This window comes from Euwallacea similis, chromosome 20 (genome assembly GCF_039881205.1).
Source record: "Euwallacea similis isolate ESF13 chromosome 20, ESF131.1, whole genome shotgun sequence".
Lineage (NCBI taxonomy): Eukaryota > Metazoa > Arthropoda > Insecta > Coleoptera > Curculionidae > Euwallacea > Euwallacea similis.
The window spans coordinates 1275122-1298162 of NC_089628.1; the positions used below are offsets into that span (position 1 = coordinate 1275122).

The 23041-nt window shown below is 37.2% G+C and overlaps 1 protein-coding gene across 5 annotated transcripts in view; it reads right to left on the bottom strand.

Moving 5' to 3' along the window:
- The window catches only part of SPR (Sex peptide receptor), an 84516-nt gene that overhangs the window by 38883 nt on the left and 22592 nt on the right, over window positions 1–23041 (bottom strand). For 2 of the 5 annotated variants that reach the window (XM_066400172.1, XM_066400170.1), the window contains exon 2: window positions 2708–2836. The exons of 1 other annotated variant lie outside the window; for it this stretch is intronic. The gene's annotated coding sequence lies outside the window, so the exon portion shown is untranslated. Of the gene's footprint in view, window positions 1–2707; window positions 2837–9929; window positions 10068–23041 lie in introns of those variants that run through there. 2 more of the 5 variants (XM_066400171.1, XM_066400173.1) reach the window with 2 other exon arrangements.

Sequence of the window (23041 nt, forward strand, 5' to 3'; positions counted from 1 at the left end):
AGGGTTAAACAAGTTTAACCTCGGCACCATCTAATTTTAGCTGAATTCGGTGCATTTTCTAAGTCTAAAAGACGTGTTCGTGATTAAGTGGGAATTACGTGAAAATTTTACAGACAGTGATTAAAATGTTAAAACCTCTTGAAAAGTAATAAACAATTTAGACATGGGTTGGCCGGCACATTTACCAGATCTATCCCCATTAGATTATTGCTTGTGAGGAAGTATGAAAGAGTTAATTCATAGATTTGTACCCAGCGATATTAACACGCGGCGAAGAAAGATTATCGCACCATAAGAGGTTAAAATAAGAAAAAGAGACTTTCTAAGGTTAGTGGACAATTTAAGAAGATTCATAGAGCTGTGCTTCCAATTGAAGAGTGAAGAGCACGTATAATCTAGAAAGTCATCAGAATGTCTCAAATTTCGAAACGGCGTATTATCGAATTCTAAATTGCACAAATTCGCCTCAATTTAACCGACCTCGTGTCTTATGGTTACCGAAATCCCTATGGTTGAATTCGAAAAATAGACATGTTATATACTACCAACGATGCATCTCGCCACACCATGATCACTCCATATAAGGTGATAATAATGTAATAGTAATATTAGTCCATTTGCTCAGTTGATTAATTGTCCTTAGGACTTAATTTATGGAGATATACGAGTAGAGCCTCTTTGAACTGCCTAGTCATTTGAGGGTTAGGGAGGAATACAGTTGTGGATAATTGAGATATATGGCTGTTTCCGCAAACATCAAATTAAATGACAATCGACCAGGACTAATAGTGATTAATTTCCGCACCCCCCTATAATAGACCGAATAAGGGTATACACACGCACAGACGCCGGATAAGGACGCATTGTTCTGGATTATTGAGAAGGGACTCATTTCTAGCAGCAGTTCCAAAACGGTCTTCTTTTTAAATGAGTTCCGTAGGGTTTCCCAAAAGTAATGGGACAAAGAGCAACGGCAAATTTCTGCTGTCAAAATATTAAGATCCAGCACAATTGTAATATTCCGAAAGTTAATATTAACAAAGATACAGGGTGTTAAAGTTTGAATTTTATTTTTGCTTTTATTTCATATCTTCACAGTCGTTTGACCTATGGGACTGAAATTTCATATACGGGGGTTTTTGGACGTGGCAAACAAGATAATACTGTCGGTTTTATTGTAGCTAATAGGGGGCGCCACGTGAAACAGCCTTGGTTAGTTAAAAGGGCTCTAATTTCTTTCTACACAGCTCCAGTAATCCTATTAATAAAAAATATTATTCTATTTAATATTATAAATAAAGAAAATATACCTGTTAGTAGCCTCAAAACTTGACCGTTTTTGAGATATTTGCTAGTTTAATGCCTCCTAAGTGTCCGTATGTATGTATGCATTCTTAAATAGCCTGTATTACAAAAGTGATCTTTATATTATCTAGGTGTACCGACTTATTTGTATTGTATGAATTGTTAAAGTTGGTTTTGGGCACTTTTTTCCTAAATTCTAATTTACAAAAAGTCATAGCGCACGTACAGTTATTACCTTCTGAACAGATCAGCTTTATTAAAACGACAAATATCTCGAAAACGGTCAAATTTTGAAGCTACTTATATATTTTTTTATTTCAAATATTAAACAGAATAGTATTTTTTATCAACAGGACTATTGGAGCTGCATAGAAAAAAATTAGAGCCCTTTTAACTAGCCAAGACGGTTTCAAGGGGTGCCCCTATTAGCGGCAATAAAACCGACAGCACTATCTTGTTTGCCACGTCCGAAAACCCCCGTATACGAAATGTCAACCCCCTAGGTCAAAACACTATGAAGATACGAAGTAAAATCAAAAATAAAATTTAAACTTTAACTCCCTGTATCTTTGTTAGTATAACCTTTCTGAATATAACAATTGCGTTGGATCTTAATAATTTGAGGGCAGGAATCTGCCGTTGCTCTTTGTCCCATTACTTCTGGGACACCCTGCATAGCTAAGGCCCTCCGATATAATTTTCTTCAGTGAAGATACGTCAATTTTCCTCTTGCATTTTTGGTCTCTCAACCGTCAACTTTCTGAATTTACTGCGCAAAGTGGCCAAATTCCAAATTAGTTTTAAAGTCTTCCTGTCGAGCAATATTTGGTAAGGAAGTCGCAACACAACATCACAAACCGAACCATTGTAAACTCGTTTAGCGCAATAGCTAGATAAGCTGTCTGATACCTTGTACGAGTCGATAACGGCCACGACTTTGCTTGTAATAAGAGTCTTTACGATCGCTGGAACAAACAAACAGGACATTGACCTCAAATTAGCATAGAAATTATTATCCCCAGCGGGATAAAACCAGTCGGGTCACCATGTCACTGTATTATTTCGCCCGAACGTCATGTTTATCCGCACATCACGCTTGACCCTTTGTAAATGATCCCTTTGGATAATAATGTCATTCGATATCTGATTCGCTAATTTAGCGAACGGGCATTGGGGTCCCGGGCCCCACAGTGTCTAATTTAGCTTGAAATATTATAATGTACCCCTTATTGTTTTACCCCACATTTATTAGGCTGTCAAGTCCATTTTGTCTCTTAAGCAATCTATCCAGTTTATCAAAGTCCTTCTTTGGCACGCATGCGGCCCCCCCAAGAGAATATTTCGTAATTAATTCAGAAATATTTAAATCCTTTGCGCCCCGTTTCGAATCAACTGAACTTACGTTGGATAAATTACTTGCAGGGCCATAAAGCGATGTCCAGTGGATCGGTAAATTCGCAATAATTCCCTTTAAATTGTGCTGCTCTCCTCTATTCTTCCGCTGCAGTAACTGCGGGCATAGGAGCTGGAACTGTAAATCAGGAAATGTTTTGTTGCAATTTAGCTTTGTTTGAGTACATATACACACGTAAAATCGCTCAGCCAGTAATTTTAGGGTTGATTTGAAGGTTTATGTTTGCGGAAGTTTCTTCAGGCCCGTTTGAGAATTCAGCTCGAAGTGTTGTGGAGTGTGTAGTTTTTTCGCTATTAGCCATTATTTACAAGGGGAAATGAGAGCTTCGTATTTAGCCGTTATTTACAGCAAGCGGAAATGGGATGAACTGACGCTCCATTTGTATCTACGCTTTGTTACAGGCTTGTGTATCCAAATAGATATTTATGTAACCAATTCGCGATTTTTTTTCTTTTATCTTCTTTAGGAATATGCCTCGCACGCAAATAGGGGTCGGTGGAGCAGCGGAATGACGCACTATTCTCAGTTAAAACTGGCTGAGAATAACCTCCGCCTTTTACTAAGGGCTCGAGCGAAAACCCTTATTACCGTTTCGGGGACAAATCTGTCCGAGTCTCTAAAATACACAATGAGCCCTAGAAGTAATGTCTAAATTCATTTAAAATTTATTTCAGAATTTGAAATTCAGCGGTGTGTTTTTTGGAAAAACGCTCGGACCCGTCTATTTTTATTTTTTTATGCGGTTTTTTGATGGTAAATTTACGTATACAGATTGGCCCCAAGTTACTTAGCCGCCTTTCTTAATTGCACACCCGATACGGTCTTATTAATATGTTCAATCGTAAATTTCTCGATACCTGTTGAATTTAGGTACATCAAACACGCTTAGAATCACTCATGCAGATTCCGCAAGTGAAATAAAAAATAGGTGTTTCCATTTGAAAAAATGAAGTTGGTGGTCGTAACTTATTTATTGGCCAACCTGTATATATAAATTTACCTTAAAAAAACCGCATTAAAAAATAAAAATTAACGGGTTTGAGCGTGTTTCCAAAAAACACTCCGCTAAATTTTACATGATTTTAAACATTATTTCTGGACTCACTGGGGAAAAAAATTATTAGAAAAACTAACACATAACAAGCTAAAATACCGACAAAAATAACGAACTAATATGCAAACAAAAATAACAAAACTAGAATATGTGAATGTGAAATTGCGCACTATTCTCAGTTAAAATTAACTGGGAACACTATTCACCCTTTACTAAGGGCTCGGACGAAACCCTGAGAAGTAAATGAGAGAATAGCGAACCTTATCTTTTTCCTCAGCCGTTCCTCAGTCATTGAGACGCAGAATTTTCAGTGTTTGACATGTTTTCCATATCCAAAATCCATACACTTTACTTCTGTTAATTTTCGTTTTTGTAACCATTTTTCCTCGGATCTGAAGACAGTGCTTCACAGCTTTTTTATTATAAATCATCGCTTGCGCACTTTTGCGCACTACTGACTTTTGCAAGCAAAACATCGTGACAATTTTAGTTTTTGGAAACTCAACTTTAGGGTGCCTTTTTATGCTTTAGAGTGATGTAACCAACTTCTATTATCTAATCTAATATCTAAATTAAGTTAATTTCAAGAATTACTTTTCCTTCAGTTCTAGTTTTCCAGCTATTACGCCATCAAATGTGCAACGTTTTTAATGGAACACCCTGTGTATTGAATGGAATTATACAGAGAGCTTGCAACCTATTCTTTGTGTCGCTCTCTTCAACTAAAAATTCGGCACTCAAATTTCCTGTCTACGTGTGATGTTTCGCATTTCACAATGTACTAACCTGAACTAACCTGAACAAGAAAGGAAAAATATCAGTAGAGAATCGTAATAGAATTCCATTTGCTTCCATTTTCGTAGACGTATCAGTCTTACGGACACTCTGTAACGGCAAATAATCGCTCATCTTAAAATAGGTTTAATCGTTAGAAACAACGATAATTAAACTTCACAACCCTTATTGCTGAACCGAAGGAGCAAACTCAATAATGAAGCCTTTATTGAAATAAAAGCTGCGGAAAGGACAATTACGGCTTTCGTGGGTAGAACAATACCTAAACAAGAATAGACTCCCAAGACGAAGTTGTGAGGGAGATTACCGCGTTTAACAGCCCTCATTAGACCTCTGAAAAGCAAACTTCCCTTAAAAATAAGTCGATATAAGTTCACCCAAACTCAGACCAATTGTAATTAAATATATCCACTTAGTCATCTTTGAACGCAATCAAATAAATGAGGGAAGAGTAACAGAAATACAACTTAATGATGAATCGAGAGGCTCTGAGACTCATATTTATCGGTTACCAACAGCATTAACGAGGTGAAAGAGCCTTCATTAAATTTCGCCAGAAAAATCGGTTTTTTAGCAAGGTGCTTTGCAAGGTCGAAAATATTTTGAAGGACATTTAATCAGTCTCTACCAACTCCCCCTTTTTGTCATTGTATCGAGCTGGTTAAAAAGCTTTCGTTTGCTTTTTGGATGTGCGGGAAAATTATAATTAAAATCGAACACTTCGTTGGTGGAAAAAATTAATAAACTGTTATTGTCACCTTTTCTGCTTTCTTCGGCATAAAATTGAAAACTGTACAATCGAAAGCATCCCTCTAATATTTATAAAGGGGCCAACTCCATTACTGGGTATTTTGCGGCGCCATTAACGCTAACTGCACCGGTCTACCAAGAGATTTTCCGAGTAATTTTCACTTCAAATTAGAAACAGCACGCTCAGTTTGGTTTGTCTCAAATCGCATTACGGCTCGCAATTTGTGCAATGAGTATCACATTTCAGTGGCCAAATCAGTTTCACAGAATTCCTGTTAAGGTTCGTTATTAAAAAGAGGATTTTTAGACGTTTCTTATGGAGGCACTAATAAAGTTAATACGTCACATCGGTAAAGTCCGATGGTTTGGGAATGTCGGTTTTCCGCAACCATCATCAGATTTGGTTTTTCTTATAGGCGCCGTGTTGAATTTTCACATTTTTGTATTTAGCTTTTTTTTCTGATTACGATGATGTAAGAAATAAAAAAGAAGTTAGGAATAAAGAGAATCATAAGCGGTGCTCGAACGGTTCATCCTCCAAGCCTATAGATGAAAATCTAGCGGAGAAAAATCTAGTGGACGGGACGGCCAATGTATGTCTCCATTGTTTGAAATGAAACGAATCAGGCGATATTTATGTTTTTTTCAAGGCTTTCTAATGCAAGACGAGGTTATAAGAAAAAACAAAGTTTATGATGATTGCAGAAAGTAGAAATGTGAAAGGAAAGATTGCAGTGATGAAGTGTCTATCATTTTGAATTACTTCGCCAGTTAAGCTGCTATACCAACTTCACACAAGTCAAGATATCAAAATAAATGGAATTAAAATGACTACTACTAACCAGAATACATGAATCCAATTTTATTTTAAGTGACTGCCGAACTCTTACGAAAATACCAGAGTTGTTTTTTTAGCAACCGGTATATCGAAAATAAAGCGATTCCAGACATATATCTGTTTATAGGACCTTTTTTCTTGCTCTCGCTCAAAGAATATCCCCCTAGCCACAATTGATCTCTTAAAAAAAGTTGGTTGAGACCCCGTTGTTGAATCATGGCTTAAGCTCGGTTCTACTAAATGCGTCTCCCGTATAATTATAAATACACAAAAGGAATTGGCTTATGACAAATTGATGTGCGGTTAGCTCAGGTCAAGCATAGTTGAACCAAGCTTAAGCTATGATTCAGCAACTCGGCTTTAAAGTCATTAGAGCTTAAATGAAAATATTACCAAAATATGTCATTTCTCTAACTAGCTGTGAGACACACTATAATCCAAATTATTGTATATATTAGAAGGGTTGGCTGATGGGTCAACAATAGCGAGACATGAATTGTGATGAAGCAGTTCTATAGATCTTCCAAAAAACACTTCAGAGCTCAGATGACATCGACTTGATGAGGCACACCTCCAGGTGACGCAATGCGTTATTACCAAGTTTCTTACATGTGAAGGTGTAAAACCAGTGGAAATCTTTCAAAGAGTTGAAGCACAGTTCAGAGAGATCTGCCTGAAGAAAGCGCAGGTGTACGAATGGCATAAGAAATTTCGGGGGGACGAAAAACAGTTGAGAATGGGTTCCATGCTCGCCGTTCTCGGACCAGTGTAACTGAGCACATCGCCACTGTTCGCCGCTTTTTCGAGGGTGATCGCCGATTAATCACTGCTCTTATTACAAGTGAGATAGGCCTAAGTTGTGGGAGCGCCCAATTTATCATTACATATGAGCTAGGGTTTCGGAAAATTTTTGCTGGATGGGTGCCTCGTCTTCTGAGTGATTAATAGAAACAACAGCCAACCTGGCTCGGGAAAAGTGGGCAAAAATTCACTGGCTAACATTGGAACACCCTCCCTATGGTCCGGACTCATCCCCTTGTGATTAGTACATGTTTTGTCCGACGAAAGAAGCACTAGGAGAAAAAAGATTCCACAACTGTAAAACTGTTAAGAGCTTCGTATGCAATTGGTCACAAACACGTCGTGCTTCTATTTACGATAACGGAATTAAGAAACTTCCAATACGATGGGAAAATCTATTCCTAGATCAGGAGATTATGGAGAAAAATAATATATATCTTTCGCTTTTGAATCTTGTTCCAATCAATTTGAAAAAAATTATTCCTGTTCATAGTTGATTCGCCCTCGTATATTAAAACTGCTGCCCTTAGGTGAGGAAAATGATGTTAATTAGAATGGATATTAAACACACTCTTTTTTGTAGCTCGATAAGGACGTTGAAGACCTCAATTTATTTCTTTTTACATCGGACTGGACAGTGAAATGTCCTGCAACCTATTTACATTAATCATCACAGGCAGAAATATTTTCTTTGTCCAACTATCACGTTCGTTGCTATCATTTGTAAGGTAAAATTGTATAGGTAGAGGCTGAAAATCGATAAAATCACTTTTGTCTTCTTGTTAAATAGTACCTCTATGATTGACGATATGCCATGATTTATTGTATCTCGGAGTCGTTTCTGCCGAGCCTCTCCGCTCATGTTCGACCAAAAACACGGAAAGGTGGTAATTATAACTTAAAATTATCTCACGTCAGCTTGTTCACATTTCCACGCGTCGTGTAAATTTCCTTAAGTGGAAGAAGGCATTCATAAAGTAATTGACCCCGGAAGCTCTTACCTAAGCGAAAAACTTAACGTCTCTTGCTGGTATCGCACCGTAAAATACGGTTGACAATAATTGAATTGACGCATATGAGCATTCTCTTGATAAAATAATGGAGCAGCAGAACTTGAGAAACTCTGCTCTGAATTTGGTAGCGGAGGAGCTCGATTTGAAAGAGGTATGTGGCAGAAAAAGGTTGAAAGAATTAATTTTAAAGCTACGACACATCAACATTCCTTGTAAACATAATTTATCAGATCGAAGGGAGACGGCGGGGTTTTATTTAGCCGAGCGAGAAAAATATTGAAAGCAATCAATGGAATGGAATCTATTCCGAGGAAAGCAAATTGTATGTCGACGATGTTAGCGAGCTGCGAGTGAATAGCTGAGGGAAATCCCACATTATAAAGGGATTTTCATTCTGCAGTTTCTAGTCCTAAAGAAGGTTCGAGTCTGGAAAAATTGGATGTAGTAAATTTCGGGAGTATGATTTAATACGCACCCGAAATTAATGATTTATGGGGTCTTTTGTTGAATGAATAATTTCATCCCACCGAGGAAGATTCCTTGGGGTTGATTAATGAAAAGGGAAGATGAAAAATTTCCATCTGAGTAAGAAGATTACAGACAGCTATTAGGATTAAAACTAACTGATACCCATTAAAACACATTATTCATCAGATAGCTAACCCACAACCCAAAAAGGTGTTTAGGTCAGATCGTTTGAACTGTAATAAACGCTAAACAGCAGTACGCAAACTCACTGCAATAAACAAAATTTACCTGAAAGCCACGCCTACCAGTACAAAAACGGTTAATTAGGCTTCCGGTTTGTGTTTTTAGTGGAATTGCAAATACTGTTTTTCTTGTCTTAATCTCCTGCAGAGGTACCTGAATATCCATTTGCAAAGAGAAGTTAACTTCGATAGAAAGTATCGGCTTAATTAACTTTTAATTATTCCACTCTGGCAAATAAGGAACGGAAAAGAGTCATTGATGAATTTACTCTAAGACGTGATGTACAGGGTAATTCAGAAGTATGGGGTCAAACTTCTAAGGATTATTCAGTGCCACAATAGAAATGATTAGAGTATAAGAACCCGTGCCCGGAAATGTCTCCCTAAAGCGCTACGGTCTTAGGGAGACTAAAATGAATTTTATCGAGTTTTAGTACGTTTTATTTTAATTTATTCATACATATCCCCCCAGAAACAAATCTCAAGGTGTTAGATCGGGTAACCTAGGGGGCCACGGAAGTGGACCACCTCTGCCGATCTAATGTTCTTTGAACTGACTATCCATATACTGAATGTGAAGTTCAAATACATTTTAAACAATTACTGTTGTTTAATTATGTAAAAATAAATTAAAATAAAACGTACTACAACTCGATAAAAACACATTTTTATACATAACTGTGTTAAAGCATCATAAAGCCGTGGCACCCTAGGGAGACATTTCCGAAAATGGGTTCTTGTACTCAAATGTCTCCTTTTGTTACACTGAATAGTCTCTAGAAGTTTGATCCTATAGCCCTGAATCACCCTGTATAATAAACTCATCCAGAAAAATGATGCGATTTGCCGAGTTTGAGGAAAATTCTTGGATAATCTGGATAATTTTAAAGACTAAGGATTAAGATACTGCAATTTAATGCATCTGAATAAGACAAGTTGGTGGTCTAAGGACATTTTCTAGAATTCTTAAAAAGAGAATGTTTCATTTCCATTGTTTCATGGGATTTACTGATTTCTTCAAGCAAACATAAGTAGTGATCTTGAAAAAACCTCAAGTGGGCGTTAATCGAGTGTCGGGCGAAACATCAGAGGCACGTCTTGGATAAATTCATCTTTTATCTATCGGCAATATCAGACTTTTCATGGTAAATGGTAAATTGCTCAATCAACGCCTTGTGTTTATGATTGGCAGCGCACTACTTTTTTTAGATAATCACCCGTTATATATAAATTTTATTTCTTATCTTACTTCAAATCAGTTCGTTGGAAAACTGTAGGCACACAGGACCGCAATGAACTAACTCAAACAAAACGAAACTTATACTTTCTTGAGAACGATACTTTCAAGGAGAACAGTAATTAGTTTTGCCTTTGAATTATACCTCGCCTAAAGGTGTCAACAAATTAGTTGATAATCTTAATCTCCAGCAATGTTATCTACGGCGCAATCGGTATAAACACGATCTGGATCGCGGTTTACTTACCGACGGATTAACTTCAATCGAAAGGATCGGCTTAATAACCAATTAATATCAAAATAGATATAACGCAGTTATAAAGTAGATTTTTATGTTTTCGTACAGTCGTAGATGCTTTTATTAGGTACGGTGTGATGTGCGTCACTTTTCATTGTGCTAATGGATTTTGGTAGATTTTTTATAGAGCTGCAAAAAAGTTACCAGGGTTTTTCGAAAAGTGTTGGTAGAAAACTTGATCATGTGACTTCCTAAGAAGTGAGAACAAGAATTATTGGACTAAATGGACCTTTTCAAAGGGCGGGAGGTACCCATTTTTTGCAAATTTTCAAACTTTGAACCGCGATAACTCGGGCGAACGTGGGCCAATAGTCTTTAAAAATAGTTCAAGTTAATCGTCTCAATGAGCTGTTCAAGGCACTTCATAACCGCTCGTCGATGTCTTGTAAAGTTACCGAGATGCGGCATCACTTTCGTCCTCAATTTTTGCGATTTTTTGCTGCCGAAAATTACCGTTGCGACAAATGCTTTCCCAATCATATTACCCTTCGGTCTTCCGGTCCATACTGTACCTGCATCTCCAAACAGAGCAATGAACAGTGCCAATTTCAATCGACTGCATCTGCACAGTAGATTAGCATGTAAGATAGAGCACACTAAGGCTCTTGAGCAAACATTCGTATACGTAGAATGTGGTGCTGTTAAACAGGGGGACACCGTTAATATACTACCCAAATTTAGATTAAACGGGAAAATCGGGACAATGAAGTGGAGCAAATTGGGATAATAAGATTTTGAAGTGGGATTAATGAAATTCCATAGTGCTGACTTGGGAGTAATAATTCCGGAACTTGAGGGAAAGGTTTACGTCACAGACAGTTTTTATTCAATTTGATCGCAAAGGCCACAGTCAAGGCGCGAGTTTCGCTAGGAGGGAAACTACGACACGCCAGGGCCTAGTAAATTGACTTTTTCAACGGAATTTACAATTTGCAGTTTGGAATTTTCCTGATTGACACCTAAAATCGCATTTTACATTTCGGACATTCAATTTTTATCTGTGTATTGTGTTTTGGTCAGCGCGGGTCACCAATTGTGCCACATTAAAACGTTTCAGGCTGACGCAATTTTGCGGTTTCGTCATTAGTTTCAATCGAATTGATATACTGATGTTGTTTGCGAATTTTGGTACGTTAAATCTATTCCGAGCTGCGAAAGCGAATTAATTCGCTACAGTGCATAATTTTATCGTGCCTGATGGACACGTTGGTTAATGTGAACTGTTGCACTCTAATCCCTTGGAAGCAGTTTATATGACGTGTCATAAACAGCAAAAGCAGATATACGAATATTGCAAGCAAAGCGCTTTCCCTGGCAATCGTTCCGTCACGTTATGAGCACGCAAAAATTCCAGGCAGAAAATTGAATTCGGGAAGTTTTTCGAGATTTTCAGGAAAAACTAGAAATAGGCCGAATTACTTTATATGAAAATGAGGCAATATGCCTGCGGGTGACTTGTATTAATATTTGAGGGGGACTAACCGAAAGCAACTTGTATAAAATTTGCTTTCATCGAGAGGGGTTAATAAATTAAGGGGCAATAATGGAGAGAGGACTTAATAGCCACGATTACCTCAATTCAGTCGCGAAGAACGTCTTTATTACGTTAACAGTTCGAATTTGGAATTTTTAGCTTTTAAACAGAAAGGCAAAATTGAAATTTTCAAGCAGTTCGAAAAAGTAACTTATTTGTTTACTTATTACTTGTTTCATATTCATTGTACCTGTCTTTGCCTAAAAGCGAAAAATTCCGAACTTGAACTATTTCTCGTGGAAAATACGTCTGCTGTTCACTTAGCAGTTCGATTTTTCATTAGATACCGAATTCTTCGATTTGGGCAAATTGCTTTATAACAATGAAAGTTTCAGGAAATTGACAGGTTGGATTATTAAACTGTAATTTGCAGATTGCTCAGGACTTGCAACAACGGAAAAGAGGCATTTTCCTATTACCGAAACATTTAAATATCTATAGAATTAATACTGGAGAAAGAGATGCGGATAGGAAACCATGATGGCCCCAATAATTGCAGCAATAACGAACCATTTGAAGAGAAATGAGACTGAAAGAATGGGGCAAATACAGAAATATCGGTTCAATTACAACAGAGAGTTTGTATTTACATGCACAGATGCAGATACTTTTCTTATCAAACTGGCGAAGGCAGTTCCAATTTGATGACATTTTACCAATCCTTCGACAGCATAATCGGTGTGTAGAAACAAATCTTACAGATCTTGAATCTTATAACCAGCACGAAGAATCTATCCCTCTCCCTCTCTAATTTCTCTCTCCTAGTTACCTTATGCTGGTCACAAAAACTATAGAGGACCCGAGTACTAGACTGAAGAATGGAAATTACTTTTTAAAGCTATTGGTGGTGACGTATTGCACCCCTTTTGCGGAATATGAGAGAATCTGCATAGACCTGACAAACTAACATTCTCCAGAATAGAACTTTCGCTCACAAGAAAGATTGTAGGTTGCACAGGGGAAATATGTAGGATACCACATGGATTTCAATGACGTTCGGGCACTTGACAAAGAAATCAACCACCACAACAGGGTAAAAGTGGTAGCAACAGCCACTCACATTAATTAAATAAATAAAAGAACAGACATTGAAGACTTGAGTAACATTTACTCGGGTCTCAAGTGCCAACATACACTCGACGGACATTTGCAAATCTAACTTTTCAGGATATGACTTTTTATAATTTTTTTTTTTCTGTTAATATTTCAGGAAATTAAATCAACTTCCATCCTCCGTTGTTTTTCTGGGTGTGTGGTCCAGTTAATTTAAGTCTGGACTGTGATCTGGTCATATCGTGACTCTCACCTTTAGCAGTTATATTTAGAAGTATCACTTTCAAATATAATTGCTACGAAGTTAACTTCACTCTGTTAACCTCTTGACATTGTCCATGTAGTCCTGATTATATTAGAAAATATTGCCGAAAACTTGCTAGTTTGAGATTTTTCCTTGCTCGTTGCTTAAGAAGTTCTCTCGGATTAATGTTACTATCAAATAGCCTGATTTAATCATTTTCTCAAACTTTCTGCACTACAAAAAAATAAGTAATTTACTTTCATTAGCAATCTCTCTATAACTATCAAATTACCTTCAGTTTAATAAGCTTAAACTTTCGCATCATCTTAGTACAAGTCAGGCAACAATATCGAATCTAACCAGTTATATTGCACTTGTGTAATATACGCGAGACAAGTATAATTTGGGATAAGACAAATCTTAATAATACAACGTAAAGGGGGCAATTTTGGTAAATTACATAGATCACAAAGCAAGGAGCACTTTGGTTTCGAGAGATTGCTTGGCAACCGGAAGGAGTTTCGAAGGGTGAAGTGCCCTATTTAAATATTGTATATAAGATACATCGATCATTTTTAGGGTGACCCATGCGAAAACAAAAAAAGTAGAAATAAAAAGAAGTAATAAATCGACGAGGCGACTATGGGTCGTTCCTAAACTGGGTAACTAGAGTGGAATTCATCGAGATCAGGTGCCGTCAGTTAGCCCTGGATCTTATTTGAATTGGGAGTTGTAAATCAAGGAAGGGTTCACTCGATATGACTTTTGAGCGAAGCATTAACGTGTCAAAAGATAGAAATAAGTTTCCATTCTCGAGAATATTGATCAGCATAACAAACTGTTCTAAAACCTTTCGTGTTTGCCCATCAACTTTTCACCCCTACAAAAAACTAACTCACTACAGGCGATGCGGATAAAATCCCTGAACCAACAAAAGAACATGCTGAACTTAAAATTGGGGTTTTAGAGCATTAATGCATAGGAAGGGTTAAAAACGTGAAGCCAACGCCAAAAAGCATTTTTGCTCAAATAAAAATTCCTGGACATTTCCAGGAAAATATTGTAAAAGAGTTATTATTCTCCATATTGGTCTAGACACATGTCGAGGCTGATCTTGACGCGTATCACATTCCATTGCGTGTGAAAGATCCAGCAGTCGTGCTTTGCTATACAGGATGTCCGTTTCTGGAGCTCAACCATTAGGGATTTCATTAATGATAAAAGAGGCGACGTAAATTCAGTTAGAGCAAAGTTGCGTAATTTCGAGTTTAAGAATGGACTGTTTTGATATTAAAAAAGTCAGATTACTTTCACGGGTATTAAAAAAAAAATTTTTTTTTTAAACATTTTCCGCAATTTATTTCGCATGAGCATTCAATATGATTGAGACTTCATCATTGTAATTTTTCCTTTTCGACAACATGGCGATACCGTATTTGAAATCCGACGTTTCGACTGTCGACAACCACCATCAAATTTGTTTTTGTTATGGGCGCCATCTTGGATTTTCACCTTATTGAATTGATCGTTTCTTCTGATCACGAAGATGAATCACATGTTAAGGTCCAATCTTGTGGTTTAGTGGCAATGTTGGCGCAACTTTGCCCTAATTTATCCGGCCTCGTATCTTTACTAGTTGCCGCGATCCCCGTAGTTGACCTCCAAAAACGGACACTCTATATACATCACACATTACGGTATACCATTACAGCGTATCATAATAATATAATATCACGTTACATCCCAAATGGAGACATAATTAATTTTAATTATGACGCAGTAATTTCCTGATCAGTACTAATTACTTTCCAAACTTCTCCATCCTGCGAAAATGGATGATTAAAAAGTCAATTAAAAACTTTTACAGCTTCCCCGTCAGATTTACCGGAATTTCTGAGCTCCATTAACAGAATCGTCGGCATTCCTGAATTTATTAACATTCAAGGTGGAAGACGTAAATTGTTTGGCAGGCTTCATCAACCCTGAAACAGTAAATTCAAGGAGACTCTGAGTGCTAAAAGGGAAACTTTGCCTAAAGCCAGCGATAGTTTTATTAAAATTGTTATCATCAGACTCGCGGAGCGTGTTCTGAAATTGATTTTCAATGCGCTCGGCAATCAATTTGAATGTCTTTGACATAAAAGGCGTAAAAAGAAGCTTTTAAAATTTCACCCTTTTGATTGAGCTCCCCGGAGGAGTTCATTTTACGGTGGAGTTATTGCTGAATGTGCGATACTCATTTGGAAATTCCAAATAAAAAAATCCACCTCTTCACAGCTAAATCGCAACGAACTTTGAAGTTTTTTTTCCATAATTCTGGTCAATACAATTTTCCATTCCACTGCAAATTTTCTCTAGGTTCATCCTGATAAATGAGGACAAATGATGGAAATGGCGTAATAACACTATTACTTAGGCGAAAGTCGTAAAAAGGGATAAATTTCGGACTCGTCCATAAATCAGCGGATCCTCGCTCGTAGAGGTTTTGTCGAAGGATCTTATGGCTTTTATTGTAACATATTTCCCTCGATGAGATGCAAAACGATGAAAAGGCAATATTGCCAGAATTTATGGAAAACCAAGTGTCAAGGGTTTAGACGATTTCTTGCTGAATTTCGGTTATTCCGATGTTAAGACCCGAGACACGATGCAATATCATGGAACCTGAATGTTTTACACGGGCGTTTTAATGCTCCAAAGCCTCACTGTAGCAGGAAAAAACGTACAGTATTATTCAAACTTCAAAAGTATCATAAACATACTCAAAAAGTTCAGTATGATACCTGATGATATTTATGGCCAGTGAAATGATAGTGATGTTGCCAAATTTACGCTCTTTTCCTCAGATATGAAGCCCTTATAATATTTCTTTTTTTGGGTTCTGTTGTCGATTTTAAATATTTTTCATAGCAGGCGTTCTATACCCTTCAACAATTTTTGAGATAATTGCGCCTCGTATTCCACATTTTTCACACTTTCATTACCTGTAGCTCGTCAATAATTGAGATAGAACAGTGCATGTAACTTGTACTGTCCGGCCTTAATTGTGACAAATGCGTAAAATAGCATCGTTTCTTCAATTTTAAAAATTGTTTAAGGTTTTCACAAATTCACAAACTTTCAAGGTACTGCTGCTAAGATGGAGCAGGGGAAACCGCACTGCAACTCAAAACCCTTAATGAGTTATACGCACTCACACCATGTGGGTCAAAGACTTTCCGCACCCCCATGTGGTAACCCCTAAATGCCTCCTCCACCGAGTCCGGGTAACCAATCTCAGAGGAGGGAGGGAGAGGTGACAAACGTGGAAGGCAGAAGGAACGACTTATTGCGTCATCAAAAATAAATCCTTGAGACAAATACGACAGGAAAGGCCATAGAAGTTCAAGGCTAAAAGCCGACACCCAAGGACGGCTATGTACGTATGGATGCCATGACGTAAAGAGAAGCATCTTAAGAGGAAACGCTAACATGCAGGAACAATTTCCATTACCGAAGAAAAAAGCAAAAATTGCTGTCGGATGTATACGTCAGAATTGATAACAACACGATACGGGACCAGAAAGGCACAGGCAAAGTGATTGGAAGGAAGAAGAATGGCTTTTCTCTGCAACTTGAAAATACACAAATAGAGCATAAGGAGGCGCAAAGCTATCACGAAAGCTCTCACGATTACACGAAGGCCAAAAAGAAGTAAAACAGGACCGAAATAACCCAAAGAGACAGTAGACGTTCTAAAAACTAGCAGAAGACGAGTGGAGTGGATAGTAGCTATTCGCCGACCCTGACGATTTATCCCTCAGGGGCAATTCCGCAATCAAAAAAAGTTCTTTCCCTCATCATCTTATCACATATCGTTTCTTTTATCTCTCTCATAACGTGTTTATTGACTCTTTAATTATTAATCTTTCAGAGGGGTATTCGTTTTGTTTACTTGTTAAAATTGTTTATTGTACTCCTAATCCTCATTGCCAGACTGCAATGCCTCTCTTGAAATTCTTCTACCGTGTGTAACCAAAAAAAGCATGGTTTTTCAAGGTGTTTCTAATACAGTGATTTTTTCGCTGTGGAGCGAGTGAACGAGTGAGTGCAAGCAAAAGGCAATTGGGCGATTGATAAGTGCGAGAGAGACAAGCTACCGTTTCCCCTTCCATTGTCAACGATCAGCTACCTCTGTCGCTGACTCGGAGGCAGTATGCCTTAATCCAAGGCTGGATGTACTTCTACGTGGTTTTGGAGGACTCAAATTACGCGCATAAAATCCATTTTATAATTTAAAATTAAAATTTTAATGTGGCCTTACCTCTACAAACGCCACGATAGAAATGGTATTTTTAGAACGCATCAATTGAAAATCAAGACTTTTTAGTGACATGATCCAGCCTCGGATTGAGGCGTGCTGTCAACAACGCTGGTTGATCGTTGACGATGGAAGGGAAAACGGTAGCCTTGCTCCATGTATTTATCTATCTCCTGATTGCCTTTTGCTTGCACTCACTGAAACTTCATGTGCATAACAGCGAAAAGGGTACTGCATAATCCCTACTTCCAAAATAAGCCCTAGTTAAATTCGTCAACCGGACGAATCGGGGAATCCCCTTTCCCAGTTTGCGTGTTGGTCAGTGGCGATTGGTATGGCGAGTTCGGTCTGCTGAAAGCGCCTTTGAAAACAACATTTCTATATCTCTATCCGGCTAGATCGGATTAATTTATCAATAATTCACCCCGACTTTAAATAACAATTTTATATTTATTTTAATAAATTCCTGAATTAATTTTGACGTAACGAAATTCCGGATAATTGTGTGATTATGCGATTTGTAATAATACAATTTACTGTAATGCTTGACCTATTTATCAATTAAATTTAAAATTAAATTTCAGCTTTTCAAACCTGGTTTAATTCGACCCTCATAGTCTCCATTACTTATAATGATTTAAATTTTACATGGACGCTTTTGTTTTTCCATTTAATCAACCTCGAAATTATTAATTGCCTATCACTTTCAGTGATATGCACTGATTTTCGAAATGTGTAAATTCCGGAGACTTTTACTGTTCAATGATCTTACAACCCTCAAAATCAGTAAATTGAAAATTCATATTTCTAAACTTCACTCAATTATTCCGCGCTCACAATATGCAAACTGATTCATTTATCTGTTTAATTAACCGAGAAACGAACTGAGTTAAATTAATTAAATCACGAATTAAGTTGTAGTGTTCTAATCTTGATTTAATATTCAGCGTTCACTGTTCCACTTTCTAGTGTGATCCAATCTGGTTCTTAATAGAGGATCACATGTTTATCTAACCAATTAATCTTGAAACTAAATGAGGCAAATTAATTAAATACCAGTGATCAAAATTTGATTTAATTATTCCGCTCTCATAATGTTCGTTATTACTTATGTTACAGTTAATTAAGCTGGTTCTTAGTGTCGCACATTTAACTACTCAAATATAATCCTAACACTAACTAACACACTAGCGAGTTATAGTGAGTTATTTAATAAGGGCGGCAAGTAGGTTATTATCGCATGCGAGTAGAATGTGCAGAAGTGAGGCATGGTTTGCAATCACCCGAGGGCGGTAATAACCAAGTGCCACATGCAGTATGTAGAACGCTTCATTTGCACAACCATGGCAGTTTCATTAAATTATCATCGTCAAACTTAGTTTAATTATCCAGCACTTAGAATATCTATCTCTTTAATGATATAAACTAATTTTTACTGGAATGACAGTTTATCTGTTTGATTAGCTTGGAAAGTAAACGCCTCAAATTGAATAAATTACTAATTAATTTACAGATTTAATTAAAATTAATCTAGTTCTTGGCAAAGTTGCACAAGCATCTGTCCAATCAATAGAACTATTTTTTTAAAATTTGATTTAATTATTCAGCTGCTTACTTACTAATTAAATCAGCAATTTAATTAATTAATTTAATTATTACTTTCATTTTCTTTTTTCCGCTTAACATTGATGGCTCCCAATTAGACTAGAAAGCCAGCAAACATGTGCGACTCTTAATATATTATGTCAAACCCATATGTTTGTTGAAATAAGATCGAAACTAATAAAATAAAATTCTTTAATATTACCCAATCACTAATTAAGTTTCATCTTTCCGAAATCGATTATGCAGCCCTCCAACTGTATAAACATTTAACCGAATTCTTATTAATAGATGCAATGATTACCGAATGCCGTTTTAAATACAATTTAGTAGTTATAAAATAAGTGTAAAATATCCGTTAAGAGAATGAGCACCGTTCGCTAAAGAGCTCAGTACTCTAAATATACTCCTCTCTGAATGGAAAAAAGTTCGGCAGTTTGCCTTGAAGCATTGAACCTTTCGATGCAAATGTGCCCCCACAACGCCGATTCAATTTGCATGAGTGTTGTGGTCAATGAACTTTATATACAGCTTTTATATCATCAAATTTCCTTCTCCAAATGATTCGCAAAGACATCTAAAGCGAGCTATCAGACAACCAAATTTATTATTCAATTACGTTTGCATAATTCTATTAATTATGACTCACCTATCGTTTTCAGTAGTGGGAAAAGTCATTATCAAATGGAAAATTTTCACCAATAGAAAAATATTTTGCTGCCATTTTCAAACCTCAGTTTTTACTTCTGGATTCTAAAGAATTTAGTAAATACAAAGCTCAAAGAAAAATAAACTTAGACAGGAACGAATTTATTGTTTCTACCGCTGTCACCAGAGAGAGATTCAACGAGATAAATGGGAAATTTCTCAATGCAAAGCCCGCAATAGACCACGATAATTTATAGAGAACTATTACGAATTGACCTTTCAGTTCCCTCCTAGCTCTGTTATTGAATAATCAATTGCTTTGCAATGCAGAAGTGGTAAATTCGAACTCGATGCTTGAGGGACTGAGATAGATTAAGTGGTATATTATCCAGATATTTCACTCGCATTCTAAACTTATAGGTTTTTTGTCAAGGACTTTTTCAGGGCTAAGAGGGAAAATGATTGCGCAAGAGTGGCCGGCCACATGAAGTCTATTTGACTTGGAGTGACCAGGGAAAAAGCTTAAAAAAACAAAGTCTGAAGTTGATTTATTACTAATAATTAATTAATTAATTAAAATTCGTAATAAATTATATATAATTTTTTTTTCACAAAAGGTATCAGTAAGTCCAATTGTTCCACCATTTAGCTCAAATTTCTCTAGTTTATGATCAACACTTCCTTTCCACTGACCATATTTAGCTGCAAAAATTTGAGCAGACTTAACGAGATATAGGAAAAATTCGACTATCAAATAGCAGCTAAATTTTTCTTCTTTAATTTATTTTGTATATTTAGAATTAAAGGGCCTTGCGCTGAGCTTCCTATTGATGTTGAAATCAGATGTTTTCTTTCGTTATGCTTCCTTAGATTAAACAGTGTGACATGAGATATAAAAAGCAGGCCCCTAACAAGGAAAATTACGGTCGCTACATAAAGTTCACGAGCTTGTTAAAACTTTTTAACAAGATAATATTCCTCGTTGTTCCGTATTATTAAATACTTTTCGGGCCCGTGTAGCGGACGTTTCCTGTCCCTTTTCGACTAGTGGTTGTAAAAGTACGAAAAAATGGTTGTAAAGCTAAGGAAAGTAATCAAAACTTTTCCCTGTGGAGGTGCATTGCCCAATAAAAGAAAGGTTTTATGGGTGTAGTCCCTATTGCATTTCCGATCACTGTGATTTCGGGTAGTTAAGTTTGTGGGGGAAATTTTGGAATTCATGCAAGGCAATAACATCTTGACTAACGTGCTTTTTCCATTAGAACCGTGGTGGTGGGTGAGTTTAGCCAGGATACATGTGAGTTGGTGCGTTCCCGAACTCCTTGAAGGTCCCGATTTCGCTCGCAAACGGTCAAAAAACGAAGTTTCCAATTTTTGTAAAATTTTCAGAACTAGAAGAATATCTACACCCAATTCTAACTGCCTCATAAAATTTAGGTTGAAATTAACTTCAACTTGATCGATTTTCATACATATTGAAAATTCTATGGGTTTGGGGAAAATTTCTTCACTCTTGTGATAATTTTTTTTAGGCATAAATCCAAGAAATTTCACTTCTAACGGCAATTCAGATTGCTAAAAATTCGTGAGAAGTCTTGAATGTATGCGCCCACTTTTCTTAGTCAGTTTCCGTATACAGAGGTTTCCCTCTTGATAACGTCAATCCAGATTACTCAAAGCTCGGAAGGACGTCCTTCACCTTCCCTGATCATTTACTAAACTTCCTGAACTTCCACCGTTAATGTTATTTCGTATTGAGTACTGTAAGTTGGGGGTCAAAGACCTACCCGACCTCTAAATGCGTCCTCCCCCGAGTCCGGGGATCCCACCCCCGAAGGAGGGCGAGAGGTAACAAGCGCGGAAAGCCGAAGCATGGATCGGAAATTATTCCTTCGATTTCTTCATCAATGTGCCAATTAATTCGTATTTTTCCAACAATGATCAGAGGGTCAATTAAATTACAAACGAACATGAACTACTCTGGAATGGCATTTTTCGGTTTTTTTAAACAGTTTGAGGTGAAATGTTAACCAGATTTGTTTCGCGTTTCTAAGCAAAAGTTGAGACGACGAAATTATTTCTTGAGCTGATTCAACGATTTTGAACTAACCTGCGAGAATTTTGCAGATTCACAGTACAATCCAGCATCCTCCAAACTTATGGGCTGCGTTCCTTAGGGTAGACAATGACGGAACCGTTGCTATTCTCCTCAGTACTTAACTTGAATATTTCGATTAAACCTCCAGGAAACTTCATTAGGAGCATGAGTTTATTTCCTTTTCCTTCTGTTTGTTTTTCGAAACCTAATATTTTTCAGTTTAATTGCCTCACCCGGTTATTGCGTCACCATAGACGCAGATCTCTGCCTCTGTCGATTTAATTTTGCAAATTTACCTCTGAAATATTTTCCCCCTGTCTGAGTCTGAAAGAAGTGAAATATCTTCCACGACATAAAGTAAAACTTTTCCGAAACTCCCAATGTGTTCCACCACCTAGAGGTTAAACATGGACACACTACCGGCATCCTGCTTAAAAACTTCGGAGATAAATTCTTCCAGACTGGAGGTCGGCCGTAAATATACGGACATCCATAATGCTCTACTTAGGGGCGTTTTCGAAAAATGGGCTGAAGTTTCCCTCGAAGAAGTTTCCGTAATGAAATTACGGAGCAACAATGAAGAGGCCGGAACGCGAACAAGATTCATAAAATAACTTCGAAGTTTCCAGTTGTTTGGGAAGCCAATTCATCGAATTCCTCGGATGGTTAGATAAGAAAATTGTGGAATAATTTGTGGGAGTAATTATTATATTAATTTTGTATTGGGTTGGAAATAAGGTGAAGGGTCAGAAACCCCGAGGAGTTATGCCAAAACCGGCGTTGAGGTTCGGGAGCATTGGAATTCGGGAGAAAGACGAATTGGGCTCATTACCTTAGGCAAATTGTCGCCAAAAGCAAATTCGGAACGTCTCATTTTCCTTATTTTCCTCCCCCATCTGTATATTCTAAGCATTCGTTTTGCTGGGCGTATGTGGCCCTTTAATCCAGTTTACTTACACAATGCGTCAATTTATACAAGAGCTGCCACGTTGCCATCAATTTCTCCGGAAAAATTTTTAACGTTCGCCTTCAAGATCGTATAAAGTAACCACCCACGGTCCAATTTACTTGCTTCCCATCTGAGAATCTCCGCCTAGACTTCACCGGAGAGTTTAGCCAATATTTGATAAGCGTAGGAAAGGGAGAACAGGAAGAAAGAACTGTAGCTTAGTTTTAAAAGTTTTCGCGGGAAGTTATCTCCTGTTTTTCACCTCCTGCGTAAAATGTACATCGTGGATGGCGTCCATTAGTTGCTGATTTTACTCGTACATCATGAAAATATCCACAGATATTTATCATTTTCTGAGCTCAAATAACGTAAGAGATTTCCCTCTTGAAGCTGAATCT